The sequence below is a fragment of the Bradysia coprophila genome, chromosome X (genome assembly GCF_014529535.1).
Source record: "Bradysia coprophila strain Holo2 chromosome X, BU_Bcop_v1, whole genome shotgun sequence".
In the NCBI taxonomy this organism is placed as follows: domain Eukaryota; kingdom Metazoa; phylum Arthropoda; class Insecta; order Diptera; family Sciaridae; genus Bradysia; species Bradysia coprophila.
Genome location: NC_050737.1, coordinates 6,993,888 through 7,008,246, shown reverse-complemented (window position 1 = coordinate 7,008,246; position 14,359 = coordinate 6,993,888).

Genomic DNA, 14,359 nt, shown 5'->3' with positions numbered 1-14,359 from the left:
GATATAAAAACTGGTGTCCGAAAAAAGACTGAAGATAACCACCCGTGGCTCTCAAAAAATAAAAAGCGATCCTGCTTGGCCCAAAATAAGTCAATAAGTCGTACAATTCTTTAGTTATCATCAACTGCAAATAAAAATACGAAGCTGATTCTCGTTTTTAACATTGACATCTGTTGTTGACAACGGTGAAAAAAAAATGTAAAAAGCTCTGGCTTGAATTGACATATATATAGTAACATATGCAGTGAAACAAATGAAATAAAAGATTTCAAACATTACAACACGATTCTATAAACAAAAGAACAACCAGATTTAACAAATATAATATCACAATATGCCTGCAATTTCTAAAAGCTCAGACATTCATATTTAGCTTGCACGTTCGTACGAATTGTCTTTCCACAACAACATCTACAGCGCACATGTAAGACAGTTCATAATGAAACCATCTTTCTTTTTTACAAAAAATGTACCTACACACGTTTTCGTTTGCTTTCATTAACATTGTCTCCTCCTATATTCCAACTTATACGTCGTGTATATAAAGTTGGTACTACTGAAACAGCAATGGAGTGGACTATCGCATACTATTTTCGTGTATGTACACACAGAAAATCCAATGAGAATCTGTTCATGGCGTATAATATAGTACACCTAATGCATTCGTGTTTATATTTATTGTATTATATACATGATGCAAGTCTGAATCGTATTGAATATGTGCACTTTCTTGCATGATACGAACGAAAAATATATTTAAATTGTTAGAAAAAACCTACTAAAAATGGATTTGGGTCATAGTTATAGTGCATAATGTCACCATTATTAATGTGTATTACTATTACTAATGTTATTCGGACTTTAATCGCTTCCATTCAATTTATTTTAACGGGAACGGTAAAATATTTCAAATTGAACAAATTAAATTGAATTTATTTCTGTAAAATGCTAAGTAGTATACACATTTTACTTATTTTCAACTTAACAACTTATGAACTTATGAAGAAAATAAATTATTTTTTTCCCGACGTAAAACGCATAATGCTAATACCTCTATATTGCACACTTTATATAGAAGACTATGTGTGGTGTAATCTAACTCACGGTTGAAATGGGTGCGGCATAATAGACGGAAAAAATTATATTGGGAAATTGCAATGTAGGGAAAATTGCGACCATAAAAAGTTCAATGGAATAGCGATTGAAATGCAGAAATCATTAACCATTTCGCGTACTTTACCAGCAAAACGTATTACATCGAACGTTTAATTCGATTAGCGCTTCGCACGGAGTTTTTCGCATGTTCATCTGAATTCTGTCTGACTGATATGTCCAATTTATTTAATCGTTTCATTTTGAAATTAAGAATCATCAGGTTTTGTAGATTAAAGTAAAGTTTTGCGTATATCATCTACTAATGTACTACTTTTACATTCTGAAGCGACTAAACCTTAATAACAATCTTATTTTCTGTAAACCCTTAATTACAATCTTGTTTTCTCTAGTCATTTCTCCCAATATTACGACACGTACGTATGTGAATGTCTATATGGTTTGTGTTATAAAAAACATGAAGTAGAATTGGATTGAAATTATTACAAGTTATCCATAAACGAAAGCGGAAGACTTATTACTCTATCTTATTAGTCACCTGATATCGACATCTATGACACGAATAATGAGCTTTGGCCAGTGTTCTTCTATATAGGCAAATGTATAATAAAAATATTGAAGTAATAGATTTTTTGTCCAACACTAGGACAAACAAATGAAGTAACGTTGCTTTGTTAAAATGTTAATAAAAACTTTGGTTGTTCTTATCGTCGTCATGATCTTGAGTAGGTTAATTATTTTGTCTACCTGGGGCAAATTTGTTTATCACGATATATATGTCCTTGGCAGATTAAATTGCGTATTCAGTACATACTATGCACCTCTGTACAAAATGGTTATTTCGACGATTTGCATTATGCATCACGCCTTCGGCTCGGTACATTTACTTGCAAATCGTCAAAATAAACATTTTGGACAGAGGTGCATTGCATAATCTACTATTGCATACCTAGGACCCGAAAATTGCGACTTCGTCGCACTTTTTCTCAGTCCATTATGAAAAATACTATTCGTACCACGGACTAAAAGTCTCTTTTAGCGTATTCGATTATAGACCTCGCCTTCGGCTCTGTCTGGAAACTTCTCACACGCTAAAAAAAGACTTTTAGTCCTAGGTACGAAGTGCACTATTACAAATTTTGTTCATGAGTGTCTAATACAACTTGTTTGAATTTTCCACAATAAAATGATGTCATTTCCCAACTTAAGTGAACCTTCAGATGTTTAACTCAAATGATAAGTGGAAGAGGACGACAAAGACATTGTCTTAAAATGGGATTGTCTAAAGAGTTTTCCGATTATAAATTGAAAAATGATGGCACATGTGCCAACCAAAAGAAGAAGAAATGGCCACCTATTCCTAAAATATACACAGGTAAACGTGTCACAATATATTGTCATATACATTGTAAAACTAATTGTTTTGATCACCTTTGTGTAATAATTAATACGCATTGTATGGATATTATATAAAACTCTACAACAATATTGTTTATTGCTACTTCATAAATGTTTTATTCCGAGCAACGAATGTCTTTCCGACACAAAACGACAGACATTTCCCTCCTTTCGAATATATTAATCACTGTTACAACACCAGAATTTGTAATTATACAAGCGATAAGTAATTTGTCAAACAATATTTTATGAAATTACTTAGGGAAAAGGCACCATCGCAATATTATTATTATTGTTTATCAACTCAACAGTAATAACATGAAAACGAATATAATGATAATCGGTTATTGTTTATAAAACATTAAATAAATCTAGCAGCACGAACAGATACTATAAACCAAACATGAAATAAAAAAAAATCATCAGAGAATTGCTTATAATCGTAACCGTTCAACTGTTCCATTAGGAATTTTGAAGAAGATAATCGAACTTCCAAAAGAGAAGCCATAAAATGTAACATAAATGGACTTTTAAATAATAAAATAATCATCGTTCTAAGTGCAATTGAAAGACTTGAAAGTGAACTGATTAAATTGTATGATAACTAACCAGCTGATGATTTATTATTTGAATCGATCGGGTTTTTTGTTTTGTTTGAAAGAAAATATCTTTTGAGCCATTTAGTGCATATGTTTTACGAGAATTTTTGTTTAATGTTTTAATGGCGTTACTCATTCAGAATTTATTGCGATAATCTGCTATAATTGGTTGTTCATTCACTTTTGCTGTTCCGACTGAACAGCCTCGACTACAACCGTAATTAAGAATTTCCACACAAAAAATGCGATAACAATTGAAGTCTTTCACCGATTCAACAATTCAGAATAAAACATTAGCCAAAAAAAAAATGGAAAACTTTAACTGTTCACTTTCATAAAATTGTATTTAAACGACGATGAAGACGAACATGAAATTGTTCATGTTGCAGCAACAAAACGGTGCTGTACATGTAACTCATGAAATTAAAAACAATTCCCTTCGTACATTTTGCGTCTTTTTGATAGATCAGAGATATTCTTACGTTGTAATTAAAGAATATTTTCCATCAACCGTGTAACCTTCTTATGGTATACATACACATATATACATTGTAAAATAACATGAATCATGCATATAATATCACAAAATTCAACGTAATTGAGGTGTACATACACCTTGTGCCATTTTGGAATAATATACCGAAACAGGTATTTCATGAAAAGAAGCAAAGAAAAAAAAAATTGTTTCATAAAAGAGCACAGAAAGCTTAAGGTAGAAAATATAAATAAAATATAAAGGTACAGCATGTCGGGAATAGCAAATATGTTTTGCGAAAAATAAATTTAAAGGCATAACATCATTTCCTTACACTGCTGAAAATTCATGACACGAAAAAGATTTTCACACAATTTTGATATATAATGTGGAATAGCTTCAGCAACAATGTTACAATATCGGATAGCAACATTTCTAAAAACATTTCCATTTGCTACCGAGAACATTCCAAGGTATATTCAACATTGTTGCCGAGTTGCGGATTTTCTTTTCCAATTCAAAGCTTGGTGTCGTTCAATGGAATAAGCTAAATTGTACGTAATGCCAGACCTGTAACGTTTCGCGAAGGTATCATAAACCTTTAAGATTTAAAAAGATTCATTTAAAAAGTCATAAATATCACTGAGAAACTAGGTAATATTGATGACATCGATCTTCCGTAATTTTTTTTTTATTTTACAAAGTGGCTAAATATTAATTACTCGTGTAAAATAAATTAAAATTTTTATTTAAATAATTAAGATTTGCAATTAAGAAACAAGTTAGTGTGCTTTTGGAACGAGGCAATACGCTTTTAACACTTTTTGTTTATTTCCTATTAAAAACTTTGAGATAAATTTCTGAATTAATATAATTTTCAGTATTGACATCTTCATTTTTAGTGCCCAGCTACTGCATTTACCAACATTGTTGCAAATCCATTTGCCATATTAACCACCATTTAATGATCGACATTTAAGATGTGACAAATGGTGAAAATAAAAATTGTTATAACTAAATTAACATTCGAATTGCGAAAAAAATATTCCTTTTTGATTAAGACGAATAGATGTCGCCGCATTATAAATTCTTCAAAGTTATATTTTGCAATAAAGTCCAATCGGCTATTTTGATTAAGCAAGCGATTACATTTACCACTTAGCCACAAAAATGCCGATCATCATGATGAATTTAAACTTTTTCTTTTTTTGATTAGCAATTTATTTGATTGTGCAAATAAGTCTCTCACCCATCAAAATACACTTTCTATCAATCCAAATAAAAATCAATATGGAAAGTGAATACTGATGGATACTGATAACGGGCACCATTTCGGATATTTATCGGTAATTTTGGTTGATTGCAGAAAACTACAGAAAAGTCCGAATGTGGATAGTGTTCCATCAAAAAATAAATTAACTAACCGATCAATCGAACCGAATAAGTGGAATGATTACCTGGAAAGCGAACAACAATTTATTTTTCTGAATTAAACATTTTTCAGAATTATCACAAAACGCTATCCTATCCCACATAAACTCATTACCTCCGGTTTAATATACTAACGTAAACTACCACACGTACTTTCCTACAAGTGAACGTAACATTTTGGATTTTTGCTTTGAAAATAAACGGATAATCGTCAAAGTTTTTCCCAGAAAATGTTTCTAATCCATTAAGGAAACGTTAGAAAATCGAGATTCTTTCCACCGATAAATATACAATTTTGTAACAGTGTACGTACATTTTCTGTAGAATTGTGTATTAAGCTAAAACGAGTTTTTGCTGTATATCAGAATATAAAACAGTATTATCGTTCGTCGGTACAAATATTGCAGAGTTTTCCTTCTAGTATAATATAAGAGTATACATTCGTTGTAATATAACATAGCGTAAAAACAAAAATAAAGTTTAAATAGCATAAGAAACTGGGAGAGATATCAACCAAAATATATATATATAAAAAAAAGAAGTTCAACTTATTAGATCACCTATGTGTTTCTTGTATTTTTAGACTAGTACGTATCGGCGACGGTGAGAGTCCTACACATTTCGAAATAGATTCGTACACCACTCCTTCACCAATGGAGGTTCGAAAATACTTTTGTTATTATAAAAAAAAATTGTTGATCCACCTACGCTTGTTTCGAAGCAATTATTGCAATGCAATTGCAATATACAATGTAAATGCGATGGAACGGACTGCATATTTGTACCTTTTCGATGTTGTCAATTTTTTATTTATTTATTTTTTGTTAAGAGATTCAACCTGTTATATTTGAATTGTAGATTAGAAAGATTCAACCTTCAATCCGGTTAAAGGTAAGACATTGCAGTCAAAGTTTTATTTAAAGAAAAACCTGTTGTTGAATCGATGTTGTTTGAAGCCAACCGTCAAATTTTTATGGTAGCCAATCTATAATGTTAATCAGGAGATTACGGTGACTGCGGTTTTAGATGCAACTAAACGAAAGTATATCCATGATGCGAAACCCATACTCATTTATTCTAAACAAGGGGTAACGAGTCCACCACAAAATTGATTTAGTCAAACCTTTTCCATTTTTCTTTTTTTTTTCCCGTCCGAGCATCCACAACCGTACGAATTTTCTTTTTACCTTTAGTTTAAAAATATATCGACAGTTTTATTTATAAAAATTTATGGAAAAACATGCGACTGAAATTTGAAACAGAATTTTCCTTTCAAGCGAAAAGAGAAATCGTAGGTGGAAAATTATTGCCACAATTGAAAAAGTTTAACCCGAAGAAGTTTTGCTGCAATAAATTTTATCTTTGTCTCAACCCGAATCACTGATGGTTCAACATTTTTGTGAGCTGCAACTTTGTTTCACCCTAAAGTGGCCAAGAAAAGTTTTTACTGTGAGCATACAAAATGTGTATAATGTTTTTTTTCCTCTTAGAATAGAGCAAATAAATGACCTTTATTCCCGTACATGTATCAGTATCATGTATGAATTTTGTTATTTTTATTTGGATCGATTCGTCGGATAAATATTAATAATCAGAAAGGATAAAACTTTTCCACCCTGAATGTCTGAATTTTGTTGAAATGTCATCATGCAATTCTTTTACCGCAATGGGATAATAGTAAAAAAAAGAAGAATGTAGAAGAAAAACTCCGAAATATCGTACATACCAGATCCACTACAAAAGTACACATTCATAAAGTTTATACGACATTTTAGTACAATGTAAATAAATATTGAGTGTGTGCTTAGACAAAAGTCAGAAAAACTTCTAACACGCTTTTAGAAAGTCGTGTGTTACGTTTTGTGTAAATAAAACATTGTTTCATGTTTATATTCTTATAACGTACACACAACTTGAATAAAGAGAAAAAAAACCATGGCCTTAGCAAACAAGTAAATTAAATATTTTTTTTTATTCTGGATGTATAGGGAAAAATATACCAAAAATATATTCACTAGATACACTGTGTAAACATTTACGAGAATATACATATACATACATTCCCAGTATACATCCACAAACATTTATGGAATCCATATAATATTATAAACTTTTCATATTTTCATGTTGTTTGCTCTATGTTATTAGATTAATACATTTTCCTATTTGTTTTTCGTGCATAATTTAGTTGAATGTTATGTGTATATACACCAATTGGCACTGGAATGTAATTGACAATATCCATTTTGTTGCAAAACTGTCTCGATTTTTATTTTACATACTCTGTCCTTCTTGTACATCCTAAATAATTTCGAATTGTGTCAACTGTTCCATATAATATACACGAAATTGCGACAAAATGGCGCGGCTCTAATGTATATATTTTGCACTATCAGGATTTATCGGTAGAAACGAGAGCTTATTACTTACATCCCTATCCCTCAATGCAAAACTAAATGTTTATAAAGTTTCTGCACGACATTCAATTTTCGAGAGATTAGACATAATTTTGATAATTAAAATAGTCTGTAACGAAAAACTGGTGTGTGATGCATTCGTCAGATAAATAAATTTTCGTTAGATGACGACAGAGAGATGATGATTATGCTGATGACGTTCGCTGTTGATTTTCATCGTGAAAAATGAGGTCAACGCCATCTTGTCGCCGCATAACTTTATTGTTTATACTAATTGAGAAGTCATGGGAAAAATGAAAAGTTAGACGAAAATATTCAAAATTCCTGTGAATTTTTTATACAGTTGGTAAATCGTCAATAATTGTAAAATGGTTTAAAAAAATGTCCCATGAAATTTGTCCGAAAATTGAATTGATTTTTCAATTTTGAACTTACAGTGTGAGAAAATAAAGAAGTGACATTTCCAAAAATCTCATTGATGTTTTTCATTCTACATGTGATATCCACGTTAATATGCAAATTCATTCATAAATGTATTGATGGTAACGCATGCGGAATAAATAAAGAGAATTGTACTTGTCACAGCTACAATGTGACTCCTTATTTTTCTTCGCCTGTAAAATGTAAATTGAAATCCAATGAATGAACCTTTCAGGTTAAAGCGCTAACAAATTAGTATTATCTTTATTGGCAATATATAAACAATGGCGAGAATAAGAAAACTAGAAAACCATTTCAATGAAATAATGTTATATAACGGACATCAAGACAACATTGTTCTTCGTGTGTGACAATGTATTCTATAATAGTATGATGAATCTGTGTGTCTCAGTATGTTCTAAACGAAAATACACATAGATTAGCATATTAGCATACACGCACCCAAAATATTGTGATAGGACTAAGCAGGGCCTATTTTTAGTTTATTTTAATTCCATAAAAATTCTATAAAATTGTTTTAAAAAAATTCCTAAATGTTTGAATGCTTAAATTTAGGAATTTTTTAAGGATATGTCCTACGATATAATTCTGCCTGAAGGCATCATCTCTTACCACAAGTAAATTTTACGTGGTGCGGTCATATTATACAATCACCGTGGATGTTTGTTCTATTTGCAAACTTTATATATGGTAACTTGCAAGCAAAATATGATGGTAGACTCACCAAATAAGGACAGATGCTCCTTGCATGTTTTCATGCATATACTACAGATTTTGGGAAACATGATTTCTTGTGGTAGATGATGTCAGAAAGCAAAATGTAGCTATCTTTCGACACAATTTTCATTTTAGGTAGCTCAATATAATTCTGAAAAACATTTGAAACTGTCGAATTCTGACGAAAATGTTTCCATTAAAGTTTCTCTGGTCTGTTTCAACGTCATGGATATAATTAAACTATTTTCTCGACTATTTCATCTATTTCAGTTTTTCCGCTTGACATCAGTCTGAAAAATCAATCAGACAGCTCACACATATAGCTGCAACTTCCGAGAACTTTGAAAACGAAAGAAAAAACCAACATCCGAAATTAAATTAAATTTTCTCTCAAACTGTGAAGATTGGTTTCGTTTCATTTAATACAAAACAATCGACTAGAAACGAATGTGAAATTTTCCTCTTCGTCTACAATTTTATTTGATAGAATTTAATTAAAGATTCTAATGTTCATTCACCCTTATGGAAAACTTACTTATTTAACTTAATGATTGCAAAAACGAAAAGAATATCATAAAAAACCAATGAAACGATATACGCTCCGTGATGAATTCCATTGATCACATTGTATGGTTATAGACAATTCTAATACATTGAACGGAATTAGTCTAAAAAAAACTATGAAACGTTTTCTTTATGAGAAGGAAACATATTTTTTTGCTGGTATGGTATCAATGCTGTATATTGTAGTTAGAGAGTGTTTCGTATAGTACACACAACCATCTTTGTAATAGAATTTTTATGTTCTATTCCATTACAAAATTTTTCATCTGAAAATCTTCAAAAATATTATGCCCGTATTATTTTAGGTTGCTTTAGTAAGACTTATGCCGAAATTTGTTTCTTACATTCTCTTCATTGCTGCCGTTGTTCACATAATACATATGAAATGACGACATTGCATTATACGTATACATATAGAAATACATTTTCGGGAGCTATCTTTAAATGTTAGTATAATTCTTTAGCGAAAGAAACAAGAGAACTAGGTTACCATCCGAAAAACATAATTGCAGGATTTATGTTTGGGTATATAAAGACCCTCCATCCAGTTCTCATTCTGATATCAGTATTCATGTTTCGTATTATTTAATAAAATTTGCATCTTTCAGTTGTTCAACAAATTTAGGAGTTTATTGTTTAACATTTTGTTGTATACCTACTATGAAGATATATCTGGTACTTTGGCGTACTTGTTTTTTAGGGGATTCAGCGAATGCTTCTACAATATTTTACAAGCCATTAGTTTTAATATCTGATGTTAAAAAAATATTCTGACCAATGTAAATTCGTCTAATTCTAGTGGATTGCTACTTGTACCTTATACATAAAAAAGATATTTATATTCAAATGAAGTAGGAGGTGGTTCATCATATTTTTTTTTTCTTCATCTAAATAATTTTCATATTCATGTCGAACTTAAGAAAAATAAGTAGAAAAAAAAATCTGCCATTGCGGTGGAAGAAAAAGTTATTTGAAATCGTTACAACCTGTCTGTGTACGTTTTTAATTGACAATATTTTTTCCTCTCGAAAAATAACATCTTATAGTCAAAAGGTAAATAGTTCGTCTGGCATTTTTAATACTAGACCGAGAGCCTGCGTGCATATTAGTCATTCATACGCTCTGAAACCTATGTCATGTTTATTATACTATCCAGCTGGAAGAAAAGCATTGGTTCTATGAGCTCAAGATGACCTAGTCAACCGTAACCGATTGTATTTTTTCGTAATTGATGGTAAAACAAAATGTATCAAGTAATGTAATAATATGACATAGATTTCAAACCAAGGTCTAATGAGCGACTGATATGCTTTCAAGTTCTCGATCGGTCTGAAAATATTGCGGGAAATGACAAGCCGAAGAAATTACCGACTCGATCTGCCGATGGTATAAAATTTTATTTTATCTGTAGAAACTAACAGAGCTATAGCTCCTCCCTCCCCATTATCTAATTATATACGATAGAAAATCGAAAATCGATTAATTTACGCAGTCATCTGTTATCGATGTTAACGACAAAAATTGGCTATGCCCTACGGTCTATGTGATGTTGTTATAGGAAAGTGAATGATTAAATAAACGAGGTAAAAGATTTTTAACACTAGGCGATACTTTGAACATAAAAGTAACAGATTTTATCGCGTTACAGCGGTTCAAAAAGTTTAAAATGATTTAGCATACTAGCAGTTTATTGTATTAGCCTCGGTGTTAGCTTAAGTGATATGTTTAGTTTCAAATCCATTTTTCGTTTTCACATTTTTATAATATTCAAAGTAGTTATACTATCGTCGATCCTCGCCCGATAAGATAAGGTACGATCCAAAGAATGATCTGCAAAGTGAAGTAATAAATTTAAATGTTAATTATATCAGACCATAAACTGGAGTTTTCCTCTACATGTTTCATTAGATATTTTATGTACTCATTACAGTTCACATTTCTTGCAGCTAATTTTCGATTCAAAGCAAAAAAAAACATCAGTATTTATGCTCCACTTTGTAAGTAATATCCGCAATATTATAAGCTCATAAAAATTGCAGAAAAATGCAGGGATTTAATACAAAGTGTATGACTTGCTTCTGAATTTCATTTTTAATACTTATAAGACGTTCAATAAAATTAGCTGTACAACGTCTTAAATTGCGTTGTAAAATAATATGAAGGATGGAGGTGCTTTAGCAATATGCCAAATTAAATGTCATCATTTCATTGCTTGAAAAACCAGACCGTAGACCGTATATCTTGTCCAAGCAGTTATTTTTAAATATATATATCAACGGAAAAATTCACTCTTTCATCTTTCATCTTTCTTTAACTGATAACGGAAAGAAAAAAAAATCGGTTTATTTGAGACATGTACGTACAGTTACAGTGCCGTATTTTAATGTTATTAGTTGAGTGTAATCTGAAAAAATTATTCATATTTCCCATCGAAAGACGACAGAAAAAAATCTACTGAAACAATCTAACAATAAAATCAAGTAAAAAACAAGAATGTCGCGAATATTTATGATTTCACTTCCATTTACTCGATTAGGTTTTACAACTTCAAAAAAAATGTGTTTATGAATATTGTAAATAAAACATGAATTTCCTCTAAGTATATAGTGCTATGTACTCGTGCAGAAGTTTTGTTATACAATGGAATCCCTTGGATCGTTAAAATAAAACTCGGCAGTCGGTTGTATGTAACATACAATCAAATAGTTTTTTTTATGCATTCGAATCGAATTGAATTTTAACTGACCGTTGTAATAGTTCAGTAGCGACCATGCCATTTAACAATTACCGATAGAGAAACTTTTTACAATTTTAATCAAATCTGAAATTGCTTTAAAAGAAAACTTTCGTTAAATTCATTCCCCTTTACACAGAGGTAAGAAAAGTTTATTTAATCGGCTCTAAGATGGGGAGAAAACATGCAGAACATTACCTAACTACAAATCATATGAGCACTGAACACTCTCAACGCTTCCCATTAACAATAAATGGGATTAACTGGGTTCATTCACTGGGGTAACTCAGAAGTCAGAAAATATTGACTGTTTTTTGAGTTGGAATTTGGAACAAATGGGTTAGACATTCATCATTTTTCATCTGTTAACAACAGCGACGATAAAAATAAGCGGTGGGCTCCAGATAGTTCAAAAGATAATTCTATTACGCTTCTAGTACATTTCGTCAGAAAATAGAGCGGAAAGAATTGCTGCAAAATATTGTAGAGCCTATGCTGTGTGCAGTTATCCAGCCCATGCTTACCGTTTCTTTGATGCTAAATTTGCCATTGAACTTATTCTTGGTCGTAATTCGTATTTTGACTGCAAAATCTACATTGACTCTACCTGTCCAGCTTTGAAAACAGTTCTAACACAAGACTAAAGAATGATTTCAAAATTGTTTCCCCTAATACGGTCTAAACAAAACCAAGCAACATGCAAACCGAAAATCAGACATTTTCAATTTTCAAAAAAGAAAACATAAATTTTATAGGTATACTCATATTCCATTCCGTCTTGTAAAATATTACAGCTAAACTTACTCTATCCCCTAGTATTATATATGTTCAGTTCCCCATCCCCATCATGAATAAAAAGGAAAAGAAATTGTGATAGGCCAAGCAGGCAAGCGAAGGAAAAAATAAAGTTCATTTACTTAAACGAATTGAAAAATTTATTTTAAAAGAGAAGAAGAAAAAAACGAAAATTTATTTCCATCACGATTATTGTTCCCTAGATAAGTTTCGTTCCTTGTGAAGAAGTAAAAAAAAATGCCCAGTCGTTGAAAATGCAAATGTTTTTATACCTATACCATATACAAGACGCACGATATTGCGTGTAGTAGACCGTACTGGTGTAACCCAAAGTAACCTATCGGATATTCATTTTCTTGCATATATGTTTCAAAAGTAATTTACTATAAATGAGGCGTATCGATATCGACTAAATTGGATTACTTTTCTAAGAGAAAAAAAATAAATAAAATTGAGAAAAATGGTGGCTATGCAATATGTATATTCATATCGAGACCTAGTACGTACTTTTTTTTTCTTCATTTCATGTTACTTTACGTATATATAGATTACATATCGTATTGTACATACCTATGTATACATTTATGATACATGGTTAGTTTATATTATGCTATCAGAAAAACCTATGGAATATAAAAAGAATATGAACATGTGCCTTTTTCGCTTAAATAAGGTATATAGGCATCACAAGATCTATCTTGGAAAAGTTTCGTTTTTATAACAAAATGAAGCAATTGCTTTGGAATATTATATATTGAATAAGATAAAGGGAAAAATTTGTGTTGGATGGAAACCATTTTACGTTGAAGGCAAACCGCACCATAAACTACCTTTATTAAACACATCACGTATATAATTCCGGTAGCTCCATCACCATAATACGGTAATACGAAATTTATACACGTCAAATAAGAACATTCCTTCAGTTAAAATTCATATACAAAAAAAAATAGAACGGAAAGCTTATTACAAATTGAGCTATATGACAATTTTGTTGGTATAAAATTCGATGTTAGATTTGTTGGCTCGGATATATAAATGTGGTCGAGTAAAACGGTAGATTAAGCACTCACATCCTCTATGATTCGTTAATAATATTTGTTGCATGAAAGAACGTTTTCTTAACAGATTCAATGACAATCACCAGCAAATATTATTAACAACTTTATCCAGTAAGACAATTTTCAGGACTCAACGACACACAGAGCCTCTGTGACAGAGGGTTCGGAGACATATTTTTAATTTTTTTTTGTTTCTAATAATGGTTTCCGGTTAAACATAACATCAGAAAATTCAAATTCAACTATCTGTTGAATGTCCCAATGCGTTGATAAATGTAATTGATAAATCGATTGCTTGTGTGTACAGCAAGAATGGCATCTTTTTCTATAGTGTGGTTCTACTTATTTTTTCAGAGTTGAATATGTTTGTACGTATCATTCCAGAATAATGATTGTCCCTGTGAGACTCAGCTCTATCGCCTTCGGCCCGGGCTTCAAACTTCCTTCAAATGCTAATAAATAAAAAACGTCCATAGTTACACAGCTACGTGATATACTACTTCGTTTAATTTGTATCAGTCGCATAGAACACTTTTCTCAAAGTTAAAGTATAGAATTATTCAATATAGAGAAAAAGACTTAAAAGATCCAACAATTTCAGTTCCAACAATTCT